This window comes from Marmota marmota, unplaced genomic scaffold (genome assembly GCF_001458135.2).
Source record: "Marmota marmota marmota unplaced genomic scaffold, marMar, whole genome shotgun sequence".
Lineage (NCBI taxonomy): Eukaryota > Metazoa > Chordata > Mammalia > Rodentia > Sciuridae > Marmota > Marmota marmota.
The window spans coordinates 7,932,332-7,942,337 of NW_026000249.1; the positions used below are offsets into that span (position 1 = coordinate 7,932,332).

The following is a 10,006-nucleotide window of genomic DNA, read 5'->3' on the forward strand; positions in this document are numbered from 1 at the left end:
GGGGGGGGGGGCGGGGTACTGAGGATCAAATCCAGGAGCACTCTACCACTCAGGTGCATCCCCAGTCCTCTTTATTTTGAGACAGGGTCTCAAATTGCTGAGGCTAGCCCAGAACTTGTGATCCTCCTGCTTCTTGATTTTCCATGTGTAAATTAAAGCTGTTCCTTATCCTACCAAAGAAAGCAGCTGTCATCTACCAATAGCATTATCACAAAAGTTATATATTCTAATTAAAACCAAAAGAAACTTAACATTACCTTGGGCTGGATAACTTTGAGATAATTATTCATGAATATATTACTTCCTTTAAGATAGGAGAGCACTGAAAATAGTTTTTGACCCTTAGTGAACCAAAATAGCCTTGTGAATCCCTAAAAAATGGATTTTTCTTTTTTATACATTCACCATCATCCACACTCCGCCCCTCCAAATCAGAATACATATAAGTAAAAAAAAGAAAAGTCACCTATAACCCCATTATCAAATAATACCTATCGTTAACCACGTGTTGTATATCCTTCCAATTTTTAAAAACCACATATGCAAGCCCATATACAAAATATATTTGAACCCATTTTAAATGTGCTTTCCAAATGAAATTGTCCATTATAAATTCATAAGGCCAACATTTTTAGCTAAAATAAAAACTGAACAATGAATAAATAAATGCTGCCTAAAAATCCATGCCTCAAGGAAAAATTCCACTATTCTCAAGTTTGATACAAAGCAGGACAAGTTATTGCTTATTTTGCAATCTAAAAGACCGAAGTGCGTAAAATTTACTAGGATTTGGGGGTAATTATTTAATCAAATATTACTTTTTTAACTTTATTTATTTTTATGTGGTGCTGAGGATTGAACCCAGTACCTCATACGTGCAAGGCAAGCACTATACTGCTGAGCCACAACCCCAGCCCCTCAAATATTACTTTTTGATAATGCTGATCACCAAAACTTTTCACCATTTTCTATATATTTTTGTAGTTGTAGGTGAACACAATCTTTGTTTGTTAATTTATTTTCATGTGTTGCTGAGGATTGAACCCACTGCCTCACGTGTGCAAAGCTACAGCCCCCGCCCCTTCTATATATTTTTCATGTCTTATACTTTACTGTTTTCATGTCTTATACTTTACTGTAGCAGTTCCAATATAAAAAATACACTTAGGATAGAGCTTCTTAAATTAAAAAAGATAAAAATATACTAGTTAGTTGGAAAATTTTATTACTCAAACTGAATGATTTCTCTCTGGACTTCCTAATAGTAAAAATGAAAAGAAAAACTTGGGTTATATTAATCTTCCTACAAGATAAAGGTACATACAAATTCAACAGGAAAGGCAAACATTTTCCTAAGAATGAATACTAGGAGGAATCTGTAAAGATCCTGATATTTAAAAAAAAAAAAAAAGTGAGTAGGTGCTACTGGTGCATGCCTGTAATCCCAGTGGCTCAGGAGGCTTAGGCAGGAGGATCACAAGTTCAAAGCCAGACTCAGCAACGCAAGGCGCTAAGCAACTCAGTACTCAGTGAGACCCTGTCTTTAATTAAAATACAAAATAGGGCTGGGGTTGTGGTTCAGTGGTTAAGTGCCCCTGAACTCAATCCTCAGTACCCGCCCCCTCCACAAAAAGAAATAGTGACTAAACAGAAACTATCATTTTTTTGTTTTTAAATATTTTCAGTTATAGATGGACACAATACCTTTATTGGTGCTGAGGACTGAACCCAGTACCCTCATGTGTATAAGGCAAGCACTCTACCTCTGAGCCACAACCCCAACCCCCAGAAACTATCTTTATCTATAATTTGAGAAGGAAATAAAAATGAGGGCTGGGAATATAGCTCAGTTGGTAGAGTACTTGCCTTGCATGTACAACAAGGCCCTGTGTTCAATCCCCAGCAACCCACCCTCCCCTAAAAATGTTCTACTGTTTCTCTTACCATGTCTTTCAGTCACAATAAAAGGGTAGAGGGGCTGGGGTTGTAGCTCAGTGGTAGAGCATGCACCTTGTGCGTGTGAAGCATTGGGTTCGATCCTCATCACCACATAAAAATAAATAAAGGTATTGTGTCCATCTACAACTAAAAAAATTTTTTTTAAAAATTTAAAATGGGTAGAGGTGACAGAATAAGATGACCATAGTCTATTGGTAAAACCTGAATAGCATCAACTAACCCACAGATGAATCCTCAGAGTGCCTCAAATAAATACACACTGGAGTTAAGAATATCTATACCAGATAGGCAGACAGCATAACTCTTTCTGCAAAAAAATAGGAACCTGACATTCTAAAGATATACCTCACTTCCACACACACTGCTAGTCTACAAGGCAAATTACCAAAAACAAAAAAAAAACAAAAAAACCTTATCTTTGCTCTTGATATGCTTTGAATTGAATTTCTTTGGCACTACAAAAGAGATCCAAAGTAGTTCTCCATATTACACAGAAGAGAAAATTTTAGTGTGGAAAAAAATTTAAAGCTTTGTTTGTTTTTGCCAGCATGATGAGTAGTGCTTCACTAAATGCTTATTAGGAACAACTCCATTGAATTAAAAAACATATTTAAATATAAATATAAATAAATATAACTACTTGGTTTGCAAACTATATTATTATAAAATTGACATGATAAATCAATAAATGGTACTTGTTTTAAACCATTTTCTCAATAAGATTAAACAATGTAAACAGTGACTAACAGCATAATTATTAAGCCTAAAACTACCATTGCTCTTACCTGATTCTGGAGAGAATTGTTACAACCTGTTTTACAGTGGTAGCATGCTTACGTAGCATGTGTGAGGCACTGAGTTTGATTCTCAACACCACATATTAATAAATAAATGAATAAAGGTCCATCAATAACTAATAAGAATTTAAAAAGAAAAAACTATTTAGCAAATTAATAGGTCTATAATTCTAAGATTTGGGGGCCTTTCAATTATTTTTCTGTTCATGAGTTTTCCCCTTTCCTTTTCTTTTCTCCTTTTTCCCCTTCCAGTTCTTGGTTTTGTTTTTTGAGAGAAGGCAGACTACACCTTGAGTCTCTAATTCTCTAATTAGAGATTTCTATCTGAAGAGTTAATAAGAACAAACATTTTGACAAGGACAGGAACTAATAAGCAAGTCTGACAGAAATCTCCCAGGGCTCTTTTCAACATTAGGCCATTGATCCAATGTTATAAAATGGATATAAATTTTCAACTTGAGAGAGCGTAAGAATCAGTAAAGCTGAAAAAAAATAAAATTTGTGCCTAGAACAACAACGAGGTTTACTTCCATATTTCCCAAATTCCAAAAGGAGAGAATAATGTCCAAATTTAAGCATTCAATATTAGACTTGTTCACTGAACTTCCCATTTTGAGCTATTCAATTCCACCTTTTACAAAAGGTAAAGTGCCAGGTGTGGTGGTGCCCGGCTGTAATCCCAGTGGCTTGGGAGGCTGAGGCAGGAGGATTGGGAGTTCAAATCCAGCCTCAGCAAAAAGAAAGATGCTAAGCAACTTAGTGAGACCCTGTCTCTAAATAAATGCAAAATGGGGCTGGGGATGTAGCTGAGTGGTCAAGTGCCCCTGTGTTCAATCCCCAGTACCAAAAAAATAAATACAAAATAAAAGTAAAGTGCTTGTAAAAGCATTCAACCTTAAATGGAGACAATATCTGAATTTGTATTAGTATAGAAAAGATTCTCAATTATATTACATACAGATGCTCCTTGATTTACAATGGAATTGCATTCTGATAAACCCATCACAAGTCAAAAAAAAATCCTGAATTGAGAGCTGGGGAAGTAGAGTGCTTGCCTAGCACCACAAAATAAATAAATAGATAGATAGATCGGTTGGTCGGTCTGTCAGTCAGTCACTCAGTCCTAAGTGGGAAATGCATTAAATGCTGGCAATACAGCAGTTTTTACCAAACTGACTAACCTTTTCCTGATGACCAAAGTTACAGTAATAAATATCAGTACTAACACCCATAATATGGAATGAAGAGTTACTAGAATACCTCCCCCTTTCTGCAATCTGGCCTCTACCTTCCCTAGTGTCCTTCAATTGCTTTCCAAGACCCTAATTACCTTCAAGACATCAAACCTCATTTCAGTGCTTCAGTTCTCACTCTCCTTGACACTTCAGGAGCCCTTTGTGAAAGGCCACTCCCCATTCCAGACAGTTCTCTTCTCCGGGCCTCAAAGTATGTGTAATTCCCTGGTTGTTCTACCTCTGTTATCCTTTTGTATCTACTATCTCCTTCCATCCTAGTCATTGGTCTTCTCTAGTCACTTAGTCTTCCTCATGATTCTATTCTGTGGCTGACACAACACAACACACCTATGATGTCCCCTACATCAACCTCTCTCCAAAATTTCCTGTCTAGCCAACTGATCAATAGTCCAAATGCTTCATAACCACCTCAAATACCACATATTTAAGAAATCAAACTCTTTTGCTATGCAAAATAAGCTCCTCTTCTTCTGCTTAAAAAAAAAGTGTGTATAAATACACACACACACATATCCATTCTATATGGTGAACTTGACTTGGACATCATCATTTTAAGATGGCACAATTATCTAAATTCACATAAGTCAAAAAATAATTGTATGTTCCATTTTATGACATATCTGTAAAAGTAATCAGGGAGAAACTAAACAATGTTGCAACTTCATTTAAAAAACAAATTCTATTGGGGCTGGGGATGTGGCTCAAGCAGTAGTGCGCTCACCTGGCATGCGCATGGCTCTGGGTTCAATCCTCAGCACCACATACAAATAAAGATGTTGTGTCCGCCCAAAACTAAAGAATAAATATTTTTAAAAAAATTCTCTCTCTCTCTCTCTAAAAAAAAAATCTATCTCTTAATTGGGAGTAATCAATATTAGGAAAGAACATTCTTTGTTTGTAAGGATTTATCAAATCAAAACTTCTGGGGGAAATTATGGTTTCTACAAGAGTAATTTTAATTATGTTTTAGTAAAATCTGCCCCCAATGAATTAGAAACTAATGTTTTTATGTGTCAAAACAAATCTAAGAAGACAACTATTTTCAAGAATTTTTAAGTTATTTAAAAAATTATAAACTACAGGTTACAATAATTAATCACTTGAAATTCTAAAATGATTTATGTGGGAGCTATATATGTGGTTAGGAAGTATGTTATGTCAGAAAATAAGAGAAATGAAGGACAAATCAAGGGTTGCCAAAATCCCTGTTTATAGTTGTAAATTCCTCAGGTTTTAAAGAACAGCCACAGGCTAATTGCCCAAAGACCTGCTGCCCACAGACATCTGTGGAGGACTGGAGTTAATGGCAGGGCATGTCAATTTACTGCAGGCAGCTCATGGTGGGACATTTTGACAAAAGAACTGGATCAGGTTACAGCCTGTTCCTATTATCACCACAGTCTAGATTTATGGTTTTTAACACCAGTCCTAGAAGAAATAATGGAAATGATGACAACAACAATCCCCACTAGACAACAGACTGCGGAAAAGCATGCAATAAACCACAATCTAAAGTGACCAGAAAACTAAACATCCCTGACAATACTTCAAACATGTGGCAGGTGTCAGCAAATTACTCATTTAAATATTTGAATAACTTCTCAAAATCTCACCAGGAAAAAAAATCCCAAATTAGAGTTTCTAAATTAATCTAAAAACCAAGCAATATATGAATGCATTTATCATTACTGATTACTATCTGTGAATAATGATGTGAATAATGATGCTATCTCAGTATCAAAGATACTTTCGTTTGAACAATTATCAAACTCTACGAAGTTAGTTTAAAACTAATTAAACCTGATTACTTTTCATACAAATTTAATGTGTATTGAAATACTTTTTAATAATAATGCTTTTCAAAATTTTTCAGAGAAAAAACAGCAAAGAACAAAAGCAAAGGGCACCTATTTCCAACTGTATTCAGAGGCACTGAATACAGAGAACTGAAGAAATATATTTGATTCAGTTTTAATTTAAGAAATCAAAATCTTTTTTATGCCTTTATTTTATTTATTTTTATGTGGTCCTGAGGATCTAACCCAGTGCTTCACATGTGTGAGGCAAGCGCTCTCCCACTGAGGGAGAAGCGCTCAACCCCAGCCCAAGAAATCAAAATCAGCTAAAACTGATGGAAGATAGGAAAAACGACCAAATATTAACAAAAAGCAAGGATTATGCCAATACACATGCTTAAATAACTATGTCAAGGCAATAAGTACATAACAAACAGAGCTGTTTATTTGGAATTCTGCACTGGAATGACATCTTTTTGAGAATTTTTTGACATAAGAAGTTGAGAAAAATCAAATGTATATTCTAAAGACAAGAAACAAAGTGAGCCTCACCAACTTTTCCCGGAAAAAAGAAAATATCCTCAAGGAATGCTCTAGAATTGTAAAAATATATCTGTCCCTTCTCAAGTTTACAATGACATGTTACCACAAAAGGTGGGTACTCTATTTCCGCTCTTAGAACAGTTTGCTCCTATAAACCTAGGAAGGGGCAGAACCATGGCCATAAACACAAGTCATGAGTAGTAAGTAGTCAAACGCCATCTTCAAATGTTTCCCAGCTCTTTACACATAAAGATTCAATGAGCTTATATTCTATTTAACTCTTTAAAAACACCCTCATATAAACTATTATGGGAACAAAAAAACTTTCACTTTTCACATTAAGATTATCCCCACTTCTTATTTAAAATCTTTCCATTACATGCCCAAAAAATGAAAGTAAAAGAAAGGTTTAGGGACATGTTTAATTGCAGCATAAAAACTACCACTATTATTATTTCTATGGTTACCAAGGTTTACAAGATGCTAGACAACATAAAAGTAAAATATAACTAAAAATGTCTTACTCATGAAAGTCAAAGAGCATATGCTCATTCCAAATCTTACACAGTTTCTAAAATTTTCTCTAGTTTTCCCCATTTTAGGAACTACCACCTCTGCTATCCTTTTTATAAAAGAGATGCTACTGAAGTAAAGGCATTTCTATTCTTAGAGTAACCAAAACCCAAGTTAGAAAACACTTAACACTAAATTTTGCAAGTATTTATATCATGGTATAAATTAATTATTCTATTTTTATCTAAGATAAATGGAAATGCTTTCTTTCATCTCCTTTTCCCAAGATAAAAAGATCATGAATATTAAGATTCCAAGCAGGGAAGGGAAACTTTTCAAAATCACCAACATTGGCCATTTTCAACATTTCCAGGTTTTCAGTTTCTGCAACCAATCAACAAATTCTAAGCTATTATATACTAATTCTCAGACATCAATAAAATGGTTCTGAAATTCTTAGTGAGCTGTAGCTCACTCCAAACCACAAAATATCTCCTGTCAATGTCAGATCAGTCTCCATACAACTTAGAGCTCACAACTCTTAACTCTGATAGCTTGCAGAGCTTACTTTGTTCTTGTATATCCACAAAACCAGTAATATAACTAGGAGGAGACAGTGCAGTTTCCAAGTGAGGAGCTAATAGAGAAAATGAGCTTGAAACTCCATGTACAAGTGGAATGAGAACAAAAGCTAGTATAAACAGGAGGAGGAGGGCAGGCAGGGAACCTGGCAAAAAAAGGGCTGGAGGTGACCAATAACTCAATAACAGAGGATCCCTTGCACCCATCACCAGTGTTCCAGTTACTAAAGTTACAAATCAATATTAGTTCAAAGAGAGAGGCAATAAAATATCAAGTGAAATTTTCCTCTCCCACCCTTCAAGAGCTCAAGCTAAAACTGAAATTTGGATTTTTCTCATTTTCATTCAAAAGACTTGGTATTTACTCAGCCTTTTCAAGGCACTTTACCATTGTCAATTATTTCTCAGTGAGAACACAGGATTACCCTGACCATTTTGCTGATTCGGAAACAGACACCAACAGCAAAGAGAACAGAGCAGGAAGAGGGGCTATAGGAAGCATCTGGGAGGAACAGGCAAGCAGCTAAAAAGGAACAAACCCAAAAGAAAATGAGAGTCACATCTGGCTTATAGCTGACCATCATAGCCCTTGTTATTTTTGAACTCAGATTTATGAAATATTTTCAAAGAAGAAAAGTACTTAAAATATCAGTAAATTAAAGGGCTGGGGCTGTAACTAAGTGGCAGAGCACTCGCCTAGCACGTGAGGCACTGAGTTCGATCCTTTGTACTACATACAAATAAGCAAATAAAATAAAGGCATGCCGTCCACCTAGAACTTCAAAAATTTTTTTAATAAATAAATATCAGTAAGTTAAAAAAATCTAGTTATAGCCTAAACTACTTGGACATAAAAGTGTAGTTGCTTAACATTACAAAATACCCCATCTCCAACCCATGTATTGATTTCAATTTATACCAGCAACTCATTTTTCCCACAAACCTAAGCAATGTTATTAGTCTGATCCAGAAAATAACCTGTCATAAAATGTATAGTTTTATATAATCATAATAGAAAAGGCACAAAGTTATGATCACGTAAGTCAGAAGTAACTCACAGAACTTTGTTTAGAAAATTATGACAAAAATACTGACTCTCTGAGCTTGCCCTTTAAATAAAAGGAATAGCTGTTCTACATTCATAGTGATTTTCTTAGTTATAACCTTGAAATATTCAAGAATAAACTACTGGTGGGAAGCCTTAAACACCAGAAACTGGCACACAAAGCAGTAGGCTCTGAATAAATGTTCCTTGAACTAAACTTCATACTAAGGGCAGCACAGGTGCTTAATAAAGATGCACTGACTGAACCATAAATCGAAAGGACTGACCAACTGCCTCATGAGAAATACTAATACCATATCTTTAAGATCCATTCCAATGTACTTTGTACATTTATGACATCATCCATTTTAAAGCATCCTCTCACACAATGCAGTACCAGTTACATTAATCTTTTCTCCCAAACTATCAATTTCAAAATAAATCGGGTTCTCTGGAGTTAAGAGGGAAAGTGCACAATATATATATGAAACACATTCAAACACTTCAAAGCTATTTTTAAGCTGTATTTAAGTCTTTTTTAAGTTCAGACTATTTAAAGTTATAGCAGAACAAATACAAGACAGCAGGTGAGCGCTCATAAACTCACTCTTTTCTCAAAATCCCAATTGGACTCACTTCCAAAAGCTTATTTTCACACTCCTCCCATTAAAATACAAAATCACAACCTGAAAGAACATTCACCATTGGAAAGACGTTATTTAATAATTCAGGCAAAAAAATGGCAAGGAAGGAAAATTTGTCATTACTGAAAAACCTTCCCAAGCAGTTATTGAAAAGAAATATGCATGTATGAACTGTTATAATACAACTGCTCAACATAGGAAGTTGTACTCCACAGATGTACATCTTAAAATACTCTTTCCTCAAAACAGAAATATGAATAGCTCTGAAGACATTAAAATGCAGCAGCATCTGAAATTGGGAGAGGAAAAAAAGCATCTCCAATAATTCTGAAAATCATTTGATCATAAGCAAAACATTTTCCCGGCCTCAGTTTCCCTCTACTAACTGATCTATTCACTCCCTAAGTGTTCTAAAGTCACCCTATAGGCAAGCCTACGGGCTCGACTTCTAATTTTTCAAAACATAGGCAAATTTCAAATTGTAATGTTTTATCTTTTAAAAAATCAATATTCTTAAATAGGAACCTGTAAGCTAATATCCGAGCTACCCAAATATGAGGAGGAGACGAATATGGTTCAGCCTTTGAAGGAAGTACAGAGCTGCCCAGACGCCTGGGAGGAGGCCAAGAGGGTTCAGAAGGTGAAGCTGTCTGTGGCTCATGGCATAAAACCAACCAAATTTCCCTATACCCCTGGATCTCCTTCCGCCTCTTCCCATTCACAAGCACTACCCGGGTGAAAAAGAAGCAAGAAATATAAGGAACCATTTCAGGGCTGTTTTTAAAAGGCAGCAGCAGTGGTCCCTGGACTCAAGCCGTGAGCGCTGCCGCCTTGCGGTCCCTAGAGAAGCTCGGAGCCCCCTCGCCCTCCCG

General features: G+C 35.6%; 1 protein-coding gene across 2 annotated transcripts in view; it reads right to left on the reverse strand.

The window, feature by feature from the left end:
* The window catches only part of Scml2 (Scm polycomb group protein like 2), a 65,969-nt gene that overhangs the window by 55,493 nt on the left and 470 nt on the right, over positions 1–10,006 (reverse strand). The gene's annotated exons all lie outside the window — the stretch shown is intronic.